This window comes from Pecten maximus, unplaced genomic scaffold (genome assembly GCF_902652985.1).
Source record: "Pecten maximus unplaced genomic scaffold, xPecMax1.1, whole genome shotgun sequence".
Lineage (NCBI taxonomy): Eukaryota > Metazoa > Mollusca > Bivalvia > Pectinida > Pectinidae > Pecten > Pecten maximus.
The window spans coordinates 5,809-24,455 of record NW_022982712.1 but is presented as its reverse complement, the minus strand read 5'-3'; the positions used below and the strand labels follow the sequence as shown (position 1 = coordinate 24,455).

Genomic DNA, 18,647 nt, shown 5'->3' with positions numbered 1-18,647 from the left:
TTGGTTATTGAGAAGAAGTTGTTTAACCCTTTCGCTGCCATCCCGAATTTCAAAGGTGCCAACGTCACCGTAATTATGACGTCTTCACTTGACGTCAAGCAAAGATCGCCCTTACGCTGGTGATGTTTGACGTCAGGAATCCTATCGGACGCAAATTTTCTACGTATTTTCAACGTCAATTTCTGACGACGTTTCTTGGGCAATCATAAGATCGACTGTAGCTCTAGCATTTTAGCGTGCCAACCACATCTTAATTTTAGCATGTATTCTATTGAATATTCCAGTGAATGGCGTTTCAAATTATTAAGCAAAATGTGAACATACGTACGTATATATCAAATGTATGATAGTGTTTTGTATTGTCAGAAAAGAGCATTACAAAAAAGCCATGATCATAAACAGGAATAGTAAAAAATGCGGTCTACTCATTTATGATTTAATAGTATACTTGAAGAAAAAATCATCTAAATGTGTATGTACACTTACTTTACACAAATTATCGGATACAGCCCGATCACCTTTTTAGCAACCTGACGACCAATAGGCCAGGCCCAAGTAAACTCCAATATTCCGTTCCATAGCATACGATAGGCCTATTTCTTTGCTTTTTCTAGAAACCGATATTTTCAGGCAAAAATCAATGTACCATTTCGATAAAGATAATCTGTACCTAGCAAAACAACAATAATTATTACAGGGTGTAATGAAAATATCAATTACAGTATTTACTATCGGTAAGCTCCGCCTCTACATACATCTATTTGACTAGAATAAGTTATTTCTACTTTAATACACAACCTATCATGATCTCCGGATAAAATGATGACTGTGTTCTGCTAATCTGTGTATTTTTCATTTTGAAATTGAGATACCTTTCTTTCTTTCTTTCTTTCTTTCTTTCTTTCTTTACAGCTGTACTTTACTAATGGTTGAGACATGTAACATTGAAACAGTACGGATTATTTGAAATATCTTAATTACGGATGAATTGTTCAAATAAAGTTGTATATATTTTGAAATGTTAACACACGTGCACAAACTGAGGTTTATATCTGTGAATAGATTAATAGCGAAGCAAGTTCCACCGTCTCCGTCTGTGTTATGGACAAGGAAGCCATAGTTTGTATACAAACGCGAGCTTATTTCTTATTTTCTACGTTTGTGTAATAAATAATTACAATAAATTGACCTCTTCCCATGGGATTTTGACAGAGTCAGGATTCATTAAATCAAAGTTGATCACTATTAATTTGTATCCCGGGAACGTATATGGTGTTTATAGTGGATGTTTGTACTACCAGTAACAGATCAGGTGGATATGGTGGATACGTGATTTAAAATCAAATCAAATGGTTTACGTCGGTTTATTCATGAGCTATAAAAACCGAGTTCAACAGTGTGTCTTACTATATGAAAAATCTTTTTTTTTAGTCTATAGCACCCCTATCAACTTGTTCACATAAATTATTCAAATCTGGCCATATGATCATCTGTCCAAGATAACAAAGTTTTCGTCCGGTAAAATATCTCGGTCAATATTTAAAAAGCGGATATAAAGCTTGGGAGACGAGCACAAAACAAGGAGACATGATTTAAATTAACAAGGTCACTGCGACCTCTATAAATGTTATGCCATAGGGGCATTAAAAAGGAAAAAGCGACCTGTCGTGTACTAAAATGATTGTCACCATTGTGGGCAACTCACTAGGCAAGGGTTACAATATGACACCCTTGGCTTGTGTAGTGACATAAAACGGTAGTATGTCATGTATACGGCAACTGTAACAGTAAACCGCCGGGTATGTGAGTACGTGAAATATGTATGATCGTATTTGAACCACAAACAGGGACCTGAGAATTTGTTACAGTCTTCAAGAAAATCAAAATCCCCTAGTTAGTTAATTAAAGTGTGTAACGGACCATCGACACTGTAAACGTCATAAGGGCCAACAAATGTGATTAAAAATACGAGCAAAATGGGCAAGAGACAAAAATGACATAAAAAAACTAAACATGTAAAAAATTAGGTATACGTGTATATTGGTACACTCAGGATCAGTTTAAAATAAGAAAAAAAGTGCTTACAGTTATTCACACCTTGTGATACAGACCAATAATTTTCGGATAGTTCAAAATTTTGTATATACAAATAGACTCAAATAGAATTTCAGACTTGCAATGCTGTCGTTAAAACTCTCTCAAATTTCAAATTGTAGATCAGAGCAATCAATCCTAGTATGTATAGCAAAATATACTTTCGGTAAAAATGACACCGCTGGTGTACATTATAATGGGGCTGTCATTTTTACCCAGTTTTAATATCTAGCCCCCCCCCCCCCCCCCCCAAAAAAAAACCGAAAAAACCCCCAAACAAAACCAAAAACAACAACAACAACAAAAAACAAAAACAAAAGAAGACACATACTTAACAAAAACGTCTGAAAATGTGCTATACACACAAGAGAAGGTCCAATTACATGTACACTGTAACAAGTTCTCAAGTCCCTGTGTTTGAATCGACAGTATGTACATGTACCATGGTAGGACAAGCTAATGTTAATGTGTGCCACATGCGCTTGCATAGAAAATGTGAATTTTATTATTTTTTTTTAGATGGCAGTGTACATTTTGTATGTCAGTATTATGGTACAGCTGTCAAACAAGAAACACAATTTGGAGTTTAGTTATCACAACTCTGCCGAAACTATCGTTGCTCTGTTTAAAATTCTATAACTTTTCCGACATAAAATGTAACATCTTGTGTTTTAGTAAAAGGTTGCTAAAGTATATAATGTCACATGCATTTTGGTTACATATAGTCGTGCATAAAAGCTATACAGTTTCTCCATCCCCGGTCAATATTACAGAAACAGTAATGATTACATTGTCATCTACTTTACTTGCCACTGCTCGGCCGGTATGGCTTATTGCTTTTCTCTGGTGGGACAAACCAGAGTCTGTACTGATGGTACATGTACATGTTAGGGTAGGGCGACTGGTATCCGTTGTCACTATAATGTGGGCTGTACATGTCTTACTGGATGTCTTTGGCAGACTACAATGAGGTAGTTTTGTCAAGAGCGGTTCTACAAATGTTCTTGCGCAGTGTCCTCCTTGGAACTTTGATTTATTTTAGTTTATTTTCCAATAAAGGATCTAAATTTATATGTATTGGGTATAACATTACATAAATATGTATAATTAAATGTGACATCATATCATCCATTAAATCTGAATGCTGTTTCATACAAACTCTCGTGGTTGATTCAGTTCTTATCCAATCTATTAGAACGGAAGAATGTGTAACGAATCTCGATATCGTAACATATTAGATGTCAATGATTTCAATGATTTTATTTCACTCAGCCACACTTTGTGTGGAACAAGAGGACATATCTATACAGTAGAGTGATTCACATATCATTTAACACTAACTTTGTACATCCTTAAACTTTATCTTTGTATATATGGTAAATAAATGTACAGTTTCACACATTCCTAAACATCGTCTTTGCACATGCAGCAAATTTAGTTATTCATGTTTTCTTATACCTTATCTTAGACAATTCATCACATTATTTTTTAATTTAGTTTTGAGGCAATGGGTGGGATAATTTCCACTAACCATTTTCATACTACCAACAGATTTATCTGCATGGTGCCCGCTCCGGAAAATTGTGGCCTATTCCATAATATTGGGGGTTTTTTTCATTGGTTATTAGAAAATGACTTTCCTAAATATAAATACCGAAACGACATTATATGAATAATATTTACACTTGGTAGTTTATAATAAACTGATTTCAAGGAGATCATCGATCTACATGTAGGCATATAATGTGTATTATGTAATGATGAACACAATGTTATAAGACAGAAATAACTTTCGTCCGTTGAACTAGCCTAATTACCAAATACAACTCACAGGAAAAATGAAATGTAATCTGATTCAGAAAAAGAAACCCAAGATGTTAATCGGCTGTTTAATATAAAATAGAGGTGATTGTTTGGCCCAGAAAATAAAACCCGAAAACGCTGATGTACCATGTTGTAAAAATGACGTTCCCTTCAACAACGTCGTGACCTTGTTCAAGGCTTTGCACTAATGACGTCATTATTTACCTGTAGTGACGTCATTTATCATGATATGACGTCAACATTTATTTCAATGTGAAGTTAAGATATTCCCCTATCAATCGGTAATAAATAAATTAAGAAAATAATATGTTCATTTTTTACTGTCCTGCATCGGCCTAAAATCGGCCCACTGGCACACAACGTAGTACTATAATCGGCCCAAAATCGGCCCCGTGGCACATAACTCGTTAAATAAAAAGTTGACGCCGGACGGACGACGGACGCCAAACCACGGCATAAGCTCCCTTGCCCTTCAGGCAGGTGAGCTAAAAACCATACCACATTGGACTAAATTACAGTGTTGCAAATCTTAAGTCATGAAGCATAGTTTTAAGAGCTAAAATCATGTGATTTTTAGCTCACCTGGACCGAAGGTGCTTCAACATTTGCTTCAAATTGCTACTAGTCAAAAAGTTCTTATTGGATTTTGACCAAATTTGGTCAGAAACATCATTGGCGGAAGGGGATCAGATTTTGCATCAATGGTGACTCTGACCCCCAAGGGGCCTTAGGGGCGGGGTCCAATAGGGGAAATAGAGGTAATTGAGGGGTGGAGACACAACGTCCCTCTAGGTAGAATTCGGTACTGGTCTTGATGAAATAGCCGTGGATCCTAGTGGATAGCCTAGGTCTCACATGAAATCCAAGTAGTAAGTACATGTATAGCAAGAGTGAGTCCAACATAGTGTTTCTTCCAAAAATTGATTCCTGCAGTTGTTTACATGTTTCGACTGTTAGACAGTCGCCATCAGAACAATAATACATAAAAGTGATGTCTTAGATACGAGTGTACACATCAGAAAATGATGACATCATAATACAAAATGTGTGTACATTGATAAACAATCAGTGATTTTGGCGCGAACTTAATATCGATGTTGCAAAACAATATCAACATGATGTAATGTAATATATAATTATTTTGGAGTAGATAAAGTACAGTGAATATACAGGCAACTAAGAATAGATACACAGTTTGTAAGGTTATAGGCAAATAGTGTATCAAAGTCCCGTAGACCACGTATTACGTGTCAATATGAACATAAATGACAGGAAAATTATAGACTACATAAAATGACAATCTAGATATTATGTACAGTTTATATCCTGCAAAAACGTATAGAGTTCTGTTTACGTAGTGGATGTATATACAAGTTTGTGGAGAAACTTAATATAGTTAATGACGTATGTTAAGGCTCGAGGGTTCTGTTGTTTCCATAATGGCTATGTACGATTCCTCGGTGCGTAGCCTGATGTTCAGGTTCCCTTCCGTTTTAGCTAAGTTTTTAACCTATAATACTGATGTCTTGTTGGCTGTGATTGACACTCGTGAAATGCCATGACACTGGTTTGTATTTGTTTTCTTGCCTGATATCAGCAAAGTGTCCGTGAAAACGTTCTCGATGCTGTTAGATGTTCTGCAAACATATTAAATCCCACATTTACGGCACTGTATTAAGTACACGATGTTCAGTGTATAGCATTGTTTGAGGTTAACAAACAAAAGGAACATAAACATCATTTTGAAATTAGATCAAATCCAACCAGTTGAGCGATACATGCCCCATGGGCCTCTTGTTTTTTGTCCGGTGTATTGCAATTGTGTAAGCTTACTATTTTCTTCATTGCCGCTGCAACTGTTCCAGTCAGAAACACAACATGTCCATCAAGATCTGCTTTGAAGCTGCATGCCTCAACCCTTACTGATTCCATTAGCAAGCTCCCTTTGGAAATAGCCTGAATGTCGGACTGGCATTGGTTGTCTACTGCCATTCTACAATATTGCATACAAAAACTAACCTACAAAATTCTTATGTAATTCATAGTTTAGGTATATGTGCAAACAAAATTATATATCAAAATGTAAATGATGATTAAAACTCAAGAGATGATGGTAAATAAAATGTTAGTTTCATCCAATTTAATTCATTTGCTGCAAATACTTTACAAAACATTTTTACATGTTATGTCCTGTAAAGATAAAGCCATGTGTTTGTTACTGTACCACTTTGTTACTGTATCAATGTAATAATCATACAGAATGTATTCAAAGGACAAGTATTTATATTTACACTGAATATGCAGGCTTCTCAATGTAAATTACAAACCAGGCAAATGCATGTAAAAAATATGACAAACAATGTTTAATTAAATTAAATAAAATATGCAATCGACCTTCTACCTGTGCCATTCCAAGAATTAGGAAATGCAGCAGGTCTTGGTAAAAACACAACATTGTCCCTAAGTTATGGTTCCTGTCATATGCCTCTAACCTGAAATTGATATGCAGCAATACACTTGAGACTTACAATTATGTAAAAACATGTAATTTGACAGCATAGTTTTCCAGATAAAACATTCTAAGTATAATATGCAATAGACCACTCGATGAATTAGAATTTGTCAACTAGTAGGCCCCATTAGTACCTACTAGGTGCCCTGATAGGATCTTACAGGCCTACGCATTATTCTTATCCCCGCAAAAATAATTACGACGTCAATTAACCTAACAATGGATAGACTGTATTTATTTGTGTTATGAGAATCATCTAACGATTTTAGTGTCAGGTCTCGACATCACATGTCCAGTTGTTTCACTGTCGTGTTGACAGCACGTTCTCGCCATTGACTTCCTATTCCACTTTTTATGAGTAAACCTATAGCTAACATAATGAAAGATATTCATATGCACAAAATATCAAAGTTTTCCTTTCAATCAAATCTGCTTTCCTCCCCTGCAATACCGCACCATGCTACGCTAATTCCAACTTCAGCTGCTCAACTTTCCAGCCATCATACGCCATATTGTTTATGTTTACGTGAATACTAAAACAAGGGCGCCCCCTAGTGACGTCAAAAGGGATAACTCCTAGATGAACCCCATTACATCATTTCAGAGCAGGGATAATTCTGAGACAACTGGGTCATTGTAATACTTCAAAGTTTTGAAGAAAAAAATGGATTAAATTTTACTTTTATTTATGATATTAAATAGTGCATTCTGAATACCAGATATTTTAATGAAATTTTCAGTCAAGATATATGGATAAAATCTGAAATCCTCCAAAATTATCTCTACATATAAAATATATGAAAGGTTATCCTAATCTTCACCTTTAGTTATTCTAACATTACCATGCTAGTCTACAATATCTACTTTTTGATGTTGGAGAAGAAAGGTTATCCTAATCTTCACCTTTAGTTATTCGAACATTACCATAATAGTCTACAATATCTACTTTTTGATGTTGGAGAAGAAAGGTTTGATGTTCAACGTTTTGATATATGAAAAACTATCTTTATATATCACCTCATGTAATCTCAAAAATTCTATGCGTTACTTTCCAGCAAAATTAACTATTTTTCATATTTTATTAAATTTTTATTCACTGGAAGCGTGGTCGAGCATCAAAGAACCTTCAGATTTGGTATACTTGTATTTTGTCTAATGTAAGTATTTTGTCTATGTTACATGACATGGATTGTGATTTAAATCACCTTATTCTGTCAATGTTAAAAGAGTACATACATACTTATATGATTTGGTTAGCATACAGATCTACCTGTAACCAGTTGATCTAATGAGTACACAAAACATCTGTTTTAAATCTGTTACCAGGTTTGAAGAAGAAAACACAAACCTGGATTTTTTATCCTTCACAGCATCATCCCCACTTGATGACTTGCTTGCTTCCATTTCAGTCATTTTCTTTGTCAACTCTGACTGGATTAAAATCCATGTATCAATTCAGAAACATTATAATTACATTAAAAAATCATAAGACAAGTGACCAATTTACAACGATTCAATAGATTTCTGGTGTTTGAACGTTAGGACAGGATAGAGTATAGGATTAGCTCAGAAACATAACTATAATTACAAGCATATTTCATAATGTAAAACTGTGTTTTATTGTATATTTGATATCTTGAAATTCAAAAATTGTAAATAATTTTATACATTCAGGACAGGGTTGCAAGACTGTAAAAACTGGTTTACATATATTCTTAGCAAACACAGCATATTATCCAGTTCCTGTCGTGAAAGATTTTATCAGTCGCTCTAATTAGTGTCTTAAGAAATGGAACAAAGAATAGCTTTCCATGCCACAGATTTTATTGCTCGAACCCCTAATTCAAATATGTTGAGCTAATGATGTCGGGTCTTTTATCTAATACTCGCCTTAATGTCCAAACCGGACACTGGTTTTGACATCTTTGTACATAATTATCCCAAGGTGACTAATTGCTTTTAACGTAAGCGTGTTATGTAATGTATAAGGGCCCGTCCGCCCGGGTTCAGGGATTTGTTTGTTTTACTATTTAATTATCCATGCGATTGCGCATGCTCACCTGTCCGGAGATGCTGTTTCGGTCAACTGTCTTGGTCACTTTGATTCGGACCAATAAAGAAGACAGACCTCTAAAAGCAGTTGTCTCTACATTATGTTTTACAGGTGAGCACAATATTTTTATATTTTGTAAGTTCAATTGTTATAATTTGTAATGTTTCAAATGTTGAATTAATGTAAAAAATTATTATTAATGATATTCAAAAGTATGATTTTTAATAGGAAATTAATTCATATTTCAATTAGTTTGTTTCCTGTAAATCTTGTCTAAATACATGTATTATGAAGACTTGTGTGTATTATTTGTTAAATCCTACACTGGAAGCATGTTTGTTATTTAAAATATGAATCTTCTATATTTGGATCATATTCCCAGTAGTTAGTAATTATTGCAAACTTGGCCACTTTATAATTACTGGCGTAACAGACAAATAACATAGGCGGGTGACGCTAGTTACTCCCCTTTGTTGTTCAGCGCACGCGTTTCCTGCGTTCAAGATAACTGACAATCTGGGACAGAAAATCTCAAGTGTTTTCTAAAGTAACAGACATGCTGAAGGTTGGATATATGTTATATAAATCAGGTAACTGTTGTTATAAATGTCAATATTGTAAACTTGATTGATACAGTTCTTTCCATTGTCGCTAGGAGCACAAGACGCATCACTGGTTAAAGTTTATTGTTCAGGTTTATTATCTGCTTATATACTTTAAATTTTGTTAATCTACTGATGTTTTATATAATATGAAATGTATCGAGCATTTAGATTTTGTCTCTGTGGGCAAACATCTCTGTTGATACTATATAAGTAGATTATTAATTGATAATATCTAATTATGGATAATGAGACAGCTCCTCTGTTAAGAAAAATAAATTAAAGTTGTCTCCCCTGTTATAGAAAATAGATACTACCAGATAGTTGAACGATTAATATTTATCAGAGATATCTATGTAGAAAAGGCCTGATTTGGAAATATGGCTACTATTATTATTTGATATATAACATACTGATTGATCTATAATTTAAATACCCACATATTGAAATATACAGGTTAACTTACTATAGAATACTGTAATTTGTAGATTTTCCTTAGGCGAATTAAATATTTGCTTAACATTTGATTACAACTTTTACGAATTTACTATCTTCACTCATACCTATTTTATTCGATTAACAAATTATCAATTTCTCCTCTGTAATTTCAGTGATTTTCTTATTCATCAATTTTTAGAATCATAGGGCAATACATTTGTTTTAAAACTTATTAATTACCAAATGTTTTATAATTCAAGTCTGTATTATTCAGTGATAACACTAATAGTATGCTACATAAATTATTGTTCCTATTTAATGTGTTAACAGGAATTAAAACTTCATAACCCGGAAGTTATTTTTATAAACCGGAAGTTACTTTCCTAAACCGGAAATAACTTTTATAAACCGGAAGTTTTCTTGTTTACTGTAATGAAACTTAATCAACTTCAGATAAGTACATTTAATGAAATATAGTAATAAGTGACAATATTCAGCAAGATTAAATGTTTAAAATATTACAAAACACAGAAACGGATTATACATTTAACTTAAGTTAGCAATTTTTAATAGTGAAAATATCCTTCATCACCCCTCTTACTGTCAAACGAGTTCTACCATATATTTGAATGTTTTGCTAATTTTCCCCAAATTATGAAAGTCAGTTGTTTGTAATCAATCTTATTTCGAATAGTTTTCTAAGTTATTATGTTGTTTCCCTTTGAATTTGTAAAAATCAATTGAAGCTCATTAGATGTTGAATCTTTATTTTAATTTCCTTTTATGTACATTTGATATGTGTCATTGATTGTAAACACTGAATTTGTATCACTTTGATTCGGACCAATAAAGAAGACAGACCTCTAAAAGCAGTTGTCTTTACATTATGTTTTACAGCATTCAAAAGATCAAAAGTTCCCGATGAAACATACTGGGTATAGCTATAGCAGTACATGCAGGGCTTTTAAAGGCCATTTTGGGTCCGAAATTCCGCCCCATTCCCCATAGCAAAATTGGATATTTTTCCTAATCCGACCAGTTAAAATTCCCAATTGAATGATTTATAAAATAATTGTGTCTTTAAAAATACCGATGGTGCCATCCCATCTACGTTTTGTTGGTTATTCTGGCCTGATAAAAGGAGAAAATCCTCATAGAGTCTAAATAAATATAGCATAGATCTATATTTGTTTTTTTTTTATTATTTTTACCATTATGTCCATTTTCCCCAATTTTCCTATTGCCATGCATTTTTTCCCAATTCCAATTAGCCAATTAGGCCCCATTCCCAAAGTAGTGAAAAAGCCCCGACACGTTCCCTATCGGCTCCCAATAAATATAGTAAGTAACTTCAAAACCCCTAAAACTTGTCCCAGACGTTATGATCCTTTATCATTGTATGAAGTTTGATAAATCCCTAAAGGAATGAAGCCGCTAGAGCGCATCATTACCCTATTTGTTGATAAATGTCTAAAACTTAAAGAAATATGTGATGACTTTCGTGAAAATCGGAGCATTTCTATTTTTTGTCCCGATTGTTCTATTCGAATAAGCGAAAAATACGACTTTTCCAACCCAATAAAACTAATTTTTTAACATGATTTAAGAGAAAATGGTTTTGGTTTTTGAAATTTTAACCAATTAAACAAAATACCCGATTATATAACTTCAAAAAGTTTTTTAGGTTGTTCAATGATAATGTTATAGCGTATCTAATATGGTCCTCTGTAATGACATTATCTGTAATGTAGATATCAATATTTTCTGTAATATTCATATTGCTTTTAACATATTCACCATCAATCTTGCCTCTACTTTTCTGCAGCATCAACATCTGCTTCTTGACAAATTTTGTCAGATCCTCCCTTGATAACTGGTCCAGCTGAAAACAAATTAAGCATAACTCACTCAGTGTTATGTTGAAATTTGAGCCTTCTCACTCACAGAAATTTGAGTCACATTATTTTTGTATTTACTATTATGAAACTAAACTGCATGATCATTACATTTAAATTTCTTCCTCCAATAGGGATCAAACCCAGGAGCTCTGACTTACTTGTCTTACGTATATACACTCAACCGATCGAATTAAACAGCAGATCACCGAGTGGTATAATGTGGCTAATATTTTCAAGGGTTACAAAACTACAGTTTGTAACACTCTCCAAGGATTACATTTTGTTTTATTCAGTTATTAAATGTAGCATAAAAATAAAAGCCCTGCAGTTATTTGTAAAGTTGATTATAATATCCCTGAATATATTTTATATATGCCTGTTTATACACAAAATGAAGAATTTTGTTGTATGAAAAAAATATTGAAGAAAAATGCTTCGACTCAGTTAACCACAAAATATAACCACACAACATGACCACTAGGTTTCTTTCCATTTATGTTAACCGTGTAAAGTTTACACCCACCACAGGGGGCAAACATGAGACCCCAGGGTCATGAAATTCACAATTTTGGTGCACCTTAAGACCCTTCCATCTATGAAGAGTGTTTGATTCCACTATATCTGAGAGTAGAGAAGAAGATTTTTAAAATTTTAGTCAATTTGACCCTTTTTGGCCCCGTCCGTGGTCCCTTAGGCCTCTGGGGGATGGGGTCCATATAATTCACAATTTTAGTTCACCTTCAGCCATATGAAGCTCCCTGCCAAATTCCATTGAATTTGGTCCAGTGGTTTTGGAGAAGAATTTATAAATGTAAATTGTTTACGGATGGACGACGACAGACAAAAGGCGATTAAAAACTAGCTCACTTGAGACTTTGTCTCAGGTGACCTAAAAACTGAATAAAAAGTAAATTATAACAAACAAACAAAAATTTCATCTTGTCTGTTAAATTTCCTTCACTCTCAACATGAATGGAATTGTAGAATGGATTATCTGCCGTAGTTTTTCTACTCTCCTCTCTGCTCGAAAAATTCATCAGCATAGCTTTAACTGGAGAGAAATGGTACTAAGGCAGGCAAGACTAATCCAGTCTAAACTCTATTTCCTGCTTAAAAACAATCATTGAGAAATCATCAGTTGATGTTTAGAAAACATCATACATTTCTCTAACATTTAGTTAATAAAGTTTAGTTACAATTTGAACATTTTATACATCATAAGATCTACAGTAGCTATATATGTATGATAGGCATTTTATTTGCTATCTAAAGGTACAATAATGTAGCTCAATTAATTCCCACATCCCCCAGTTGAGGATTTTGTCACACAATGTAAATACTCTGCTTTTACACAGAGATCAACAGAAACAAATAGAATGTTGATTTAAATATAACAAGCAAACAAGAGTTTCAGCTGTTACATTGCGGACTCTTCGCCTTGCGACCACTGGACCATGGAGAAAACTGGTCACTGGACCATGGACATGGAGACGATCACTGTATATTCATTTATTTGATTATAATATAATCTAATTTCATGAATTTACATGCACATGGTGAAAAATTAAAAGAAATTGAAGTGGGGGCTGGCTGCGGCTGATCTATTCATTTCATGTTAAATTCCGACTAACTTTACATCATAATGTCACCAAAAAAAATTAACAGAGAAAATATACCAAATTGGACCTTGAAATTTTAACTATTGACCTTGACCTTGATTCAGTTGACTACTCATTAAAATCTAACATTGCTTCATATGCCATAACAAAATGTTCATCAGTGTAAAGCTACAAAAATATTACCTTGACCTTTAACCCAGTGACATTGACCTCTTAGCTTGACTTTTTACCAGATTGTGCATTTTTGTGAAGTGAAGATATTAACCAAGCTTCATGTGAATCAGTCTATAAATACCAAAGTTATAGCCAGGAGTAAAATTTGTGGGTGGACGGACAGACAGACAGATATACAGACAGACAGACGCGACTGACAGACTGATTACTATAGGGTATCCGTATCTTCAATATGGGGTCCATATTAGGGATAAGAACAACACCCAAATATAACTTACCGTAGTTGTACGTAGTCGTACCTGATGATGTATCGGTGTACTGTATGTCATTTAAAGGTGGAGACACAGTACATTGGACAACACTCCCTGCTGTAATATTGAAGCGACAGGAGATATATATAACCAACTTGTTGGAATAGGATTGATGTGGCTGCTGTTTAGAAGACATTCAGTTTGAACGTGACCTTTGATTGGATCAAGTATGACGAGTTTGCTGTTGAGGTGACATTCAGTTGAAACAAGTGTGACAAGCTTGCTGTTGAGGTGACATTCGGTTGAAAAAAGTGTGACAAGCTTGCTGTTGAAGTGACATTCGGTTGAAACAAGTGTGACAAGCTTGCTGTTGAAGTGACATTCGGTTGAAACAAGTGTGACAAGCTTGCTGTTGAAGTGACATTCGGTTGAAACAAGTGTGACAAGCTTGCTGTTGAGGTGACATTCGGTTGAAACAAGTGTGACAAGCTTGCTGTTGAGGTGACATTCGGTTGAAAAAAGTGTGACAAGCTTGCTGTTGAGGTGACATTCAGTTGAAACAAGTGTGACAAGCTTGCTGTTGAGGTGACATTCGGTTGAAACAAGTGTGACAAGCTTGCTGTTGAAGTGACATTCAGTTGAAACAAGTGTGACAAGCTTGCTGTTGAAGTGACATTCGGTTGAAACAAGTGTGACGAGCTTGCTGTTGAGGTGACATTCGGTTGAAAAAAGTGTGACAAGCTTGCTGTTGAAGTGACATTCAGTTGAAACAAGTGTGACGAGCTTGCTGTTGAGGTGACATTTTCGTTGGAACAAGTGTGACGAGCTTGCCGTTGAGGTGACATTCGGTTGAAACAAGTGTGACGAGCTTGCTGTTGAGGTGATATTTTGCTGTGATTATGTTAACTTACCGGTGGATCTCGTGGCATGTGGTCTTTGCCTCTAGGCCTATAATGCAAGGAGAACAGACATTAGTCTTTTTGATTGTCACCATTTTAATGCAGAGAACAAGGACCAGTCCTACATGTACTGGATAATACATGGACTGGTAAATTAACAAGATTATAACAATTACATTCTTGAACTAGTAATGAACCAATTAAACTCAACATTTGTTACTTAAAGCTTAATTATATAACCGGGCAATTAGAAGAACATTAATATTGTAACTATACTTCAGAGACTTGGCAGGTTTGGCTAATACATTTCATAACAATTATCGTGATGTAAAATACGTCATATTCACTGCTTAATCCAACCTTCCATGCCATCATAACCGATATACAATTGTACTTTGTAGCTACTAGACAGTAATACTACTGAATGCCTTAATCTCAAATAGGTACAATATGACAAGAACACACATGTAGATAGATAATCTACCAGACAATGTCAAATAAACAACAATTGGCGAGTGTCAATAATTGACTAGAATTGAATAATGACAGTTCACACCGAAATGGCAGACCATCATTAGTAAAACAGTTATAAGTTCAGCTCACAACAGCCTTCTAATGTATTGGAACTATTATAAGAGCGAAGCTCTTCGGGCAGCAAAGCTGCCCGAGCGAAGCTCTTTACCGTTAACGTGCACGTATGTACAGTATTCTAGTCCAGCTTCGCATAACGTCGTACGGGATGGTACAGCCTGAAAATTTTCTGCCGGAAGTGAGCGTGTGTGCAACCCGCTCCAGTTGTCTGCAGAAACTGTATAAAAAGCCGAGCGTTACGTAAATCCAGTTGGTGTGTTCATAATGCTGACTAATTATTTTTGTAAAAAATATCTGTTATAGTGTGCGAATAAAATGTAGCTCGAGTTATGGTTTCGAGGACGGAACTGGGAACACGCGGCATATTTCCGATGATTGCCGAAAATGTACCGAGATGTTGCACCCTCCATGTCGTTCCTAGGCAACGTGGTTGCTATATAAATCTAGCCAATCAGATGGCAAGGTCGATTGTCCGCCATTTCCTCCGTCAACTTGTCGGACCTCAGTTGAACACTGCGAGAATACATAATAATTATGTAAACAGAAAATAGTGAAAACGTGCTCGTGGGGAACTGGCAACAGTTACGGCCGATACCTTGATAGATTGGAGGGCGGTGTTGTATATTCTACAATTCATGGAACCTAAAACGTAAGTAAAAGCGACATAAAAATGAGCTTGGGGTGGGTGAAGGCGTACAAAAGCATGTCAAAACGAAAGTAGAAGCAACAAGGTAATGTCACCGTTGTGTACTGTACAGTAAGACTAGTGTAATGAAGTACATGTATGTGAAGTACATGTATTTACTGCGAAAGTTTGGAATCTTGTCTTCATGTATTTAGTCACCAACAGTGTACTTTCACTTTCTCGTGGCAAGGTTTGCCTAACGTTATACTGCAGTCTGATATGTATCATTGTATGTCTGGTGTAGTGTTAGGGACAGAGGAAACTCGGGCTATCTGATACCATTTGAAACACACTCATCATGTATGCATGCTTTTATTACAGTTAACTTATACCACAGGGGCATGCCTAGCCTTATATTAAAACAAGAGGCCCATAGGGCCTGTATCGCTCACCTGGTTGGATTTGACCAAATGTCAAAATAATGTTCATGTTCAATTCCTTTTGTTTGTTAACCTCAAACAATGCTATTTATGGTTATAGCGTGGGGATCCCAACTGCTTTAAAGAAATAATGAAGTCCAGACTCTCTGAGTTTACAACATGCATTTATAACTTTATGACTAGTAGTGATTTAAAGGAATTACCTCTATTTCCCATATGGGGCCCCGCCCCTTTTGCCCCTCGGGGGTCAGAGTCACCATTTATGCAAAATCTGTTCCCCTTCCCCCAAGAATGTTTCTTACCAAATTGGGTTCAAATCCATTCATAACTTTATAACTAGTAGCGATTTTAAGGAATTACCTCTATTTCCCCATTAGGCCCCGCCCCTTTGGCCCCAGAGTCACCATTTATGCAAAATCTGTTCCCCTTCCCCAAAGAATGTTTCTTACTAAATTGGGTTCAAATCCATTCATAAATTTATGACTAGCAGCGATTTAAAGGAATAACCTCTATTTCCCATATGGGGCCCCGCCCCTTTGGCCCCTCGGGGGTCAGAGTCACCATTTATGCAAAATCTGTTCCCCTTCCCCAAAGGATGTTTCTGACCAAATTGGGTTCAAATCCATTCATAACTTTATGACAAGTAGCGATTTAAAGGAATTCATCTATTTCCCCTATTGGGCCCCGCCCCTTTGGACCCTTGGGGGTCAGAGTAACCATTTATGCAAAATCTGTTCCCCTTCCCCCAAGGATGTTTCTGACCAAATTGGGTTCAAATCCATTCATAACTTTATGACAAGTAGCGATTTAAAGGAATTACCACTATTTCCGCTATTGGGCCCCGCCCTTTTGGCCCCTCGGGGGTCAGAGTCCCCATTCATGCAAAATCTGTTCCCCTTCCCCCAAGGATGTTTCTGACCAAATTGGGTTCAAATCCATTCATAACTTTATGACAAGTAGCGATTTAAAGGAATTACCACTATTTCCCCTATTGGGCCCCGCCCTTTTGGCCCCTCGGGGGTCAGAGTCATCATTTATGCACAATCTGTTCCCCTTCTGCCAAGGATGTTTCTGGCCAAATTTGGTCAAAATCCAATATGAACTTTTTGACTAGTAGCGATTTGAAGCAAATGTTGACGGACGGACGGACGGACGACGGACGCTGCGCCATGACATAAGCTCACCGGACCTTCGGTCCAGGTGAGCTAAAAATGATAATCTCTCAAATCTTACTGTATTTCTAATTCTACTATAGAACACAGTATATACATAAGGTTGGTAGAGACATTAAGTTTACATTGTAGTTACCAGCTATGTTACTGTTACCAACAATATCAATGTTGCAAAATTACATCTGATTCACACTTAACCTTATTTTCCCCTCACAGATTACTAAATGTACTGCCACATGAAATGTGTATATTACTGGAATGCCTCCATTTGGCACTAATATTTGGGATATCTAATGATAATGTGATATTTTTTAATGAAACACTTTCCTGTTGATTATCATATTGGCATTGAGTGAAAATGAAAATATTCTATAACTAAATATTTAATAAACCACATTTGAATCTATAAACCAGTCAAACATAATGATGTGACAGCTTGACTAATTGTATGCATTTGATTTTCCTTCCTCTATAATAAACATCGGTAACTACAATATAATACAAGTGAAATTTTGAAACTGTCTATTCTAATCCCCGAGTGTTATTAATCCATGACCTTATCCACCATCAGTAAACATATCTTATCCGACCCCCACCCCCTGAGTATTCTAACATCCATGACCTTGCCTGATATGAATCCTGAGCTTTCTAATTTACCAATTAAATGTATGTACATAGGTTTTCTATTTTCTTGTCTATAAACTAAAGTAAACAGCAAGCATGTCAAAAGACTTAATGTATAGGGTGGGAATAGCACATACATAGAATATATACATCCTATTTGTTGAGATAGTGTAAAGCATACTCCGGACATGTAGAAAAAATGAAAGCTTTAGCTTAAGAGTGTTGTCATTAAATGAAAATATGAAGAAAAAAAAACCTATTGTATTTTTTCAGATACAGCTTTGGAAGTTGTGTCAGCAGCAGCTGAAATAAAGAGGCTAGAACAACAACTACATAGATATGAGCTGCTGAATTTGCACCATGAACAACAAAATACTACATCTTTCTCAAGTGTTATATTGATAGTGATATTAATCGGAAATAAAATCGATTGACATCCTGAATTGTAACTGTTGTCTAGATTTTTTATCCATCCTGGATCCACTTCTGGTTATAACTAGACATAACATTGTCAGACCTGTATTGTACTGTACTGCACTTTATAGTTTCAATTACTATACAGGTTTGGGTATTACATATTTGAAATTACTCATTTAAGCTCACTGATTATTCTACTTTGTATCAAGGCTAATAAGGGGAAATAATCAAAGACAATTAACAGTCCAGTGTCTTGGTTATAGCTCTGTCTACATTGGAACTTAACAATTATTCCTCTAATCAACCACAGGGACATGTCTTGTCTTATATTAAAAAAATAGCTAGAAATACCTATATAAATTAACATATAGCTATTTCTGGCTACAAAATGTATTTATTTTTAAATAGAAGACT

The 18,647-nt window shown here is 35.2% G+C and overlaps 1 long non-coding RNA gene across 1 annotated transcript; it reads left to right on the top strand.

The window, feature by feature from the left end:
* The first annotated feature begins 15,400 nt into the window (after nucleotides 1-15,400).
* Nucleotides 15,401-18,259, top strand: LOC117320822. The gene is made up of 2 exons (XR_004531166.1): nucleotides 15,401-15,604; nucleotides 18,090-18,259. It is a non-coding gene; the product is annotated as an uncharacterized LOC117320822 (long non-coding RNA).
* The last annotated feature ends 388 nt before the right edge of the window (nucleotides 18,260-18,647 follow it).